The sequence below is a fragment of the Populus euphratica genome, unplaced genomic scaffold (genome assembly GCF_000495115.2).
Source record: "Populus euphratica unplaced genomic scaffold, PopEup_1.0 scaffold116.1, whole genome shotgun sequence".
NCBI lineage: Eukaryota > Viridiplantae > Streptophyta > Magnoliopsida > Malpighiales > Salicaceae > Populus > Populus euphratica.
In genome coordinates, this window is record NW_011499995.1 from 158,693 (window position 1) to 159,407 (window position 715).

Consider the following 715-nt stretch of genomic DNA (forward strand, 5'->3'; position numbering starts at 1 on the left):
TGTTACTAAAATAATAAACAATTGTTATTACCATTATCATCACTATTATTATCACTATTAGTAGTATCATTGCCATTATTATTATTATTACTACTACTGTTGTTATTATTGAAAAAAGCCTATAAACTTAATTTGAAGTATAAAATTAAAAAATATACAAACTTTGACAAAGGAACCAAGAAAAATAATAATTAATAAATCAAAAGAAGAATGACCAAATTAAAACATTATATATGAATAAATAGAATTGAATGATTAAATGAAAATAAATAAATATTTAATAAAATAAAAAGGACAAAAACCAAAACCAAAAGGACTGAATCTGAAATAATAATAAAAAATAAGGACTAGGGCTTATTTTTTGGTGTTAGAGAGAGAAATGAAGGGCAAAAAAAAAAGGCTACCAGTGATAAACTAGACATAGTACGTGCAAAATGTCCATTTTCAAAACCAACACATCAATCATAAAAAAAAAAAAGAAACATGTAAAAAAAAAGATTACTTTATTTTTTTGTCGAACTCATATAAAGTTTATTGAAATTTCTATCGAAATTTTGGCAGAATCTCCTCTATACCGGGAGGTTCAAAGCTATCTGACACGACGAAAAGATTGATATCTTCTCCTAAGTGCAGGAGTGTCGAAGTAATAAATAACCCGGCAAGATCGAGATCAAACCACAGAGAGGTTAATTGTACAAATTGTAAATAACAATTA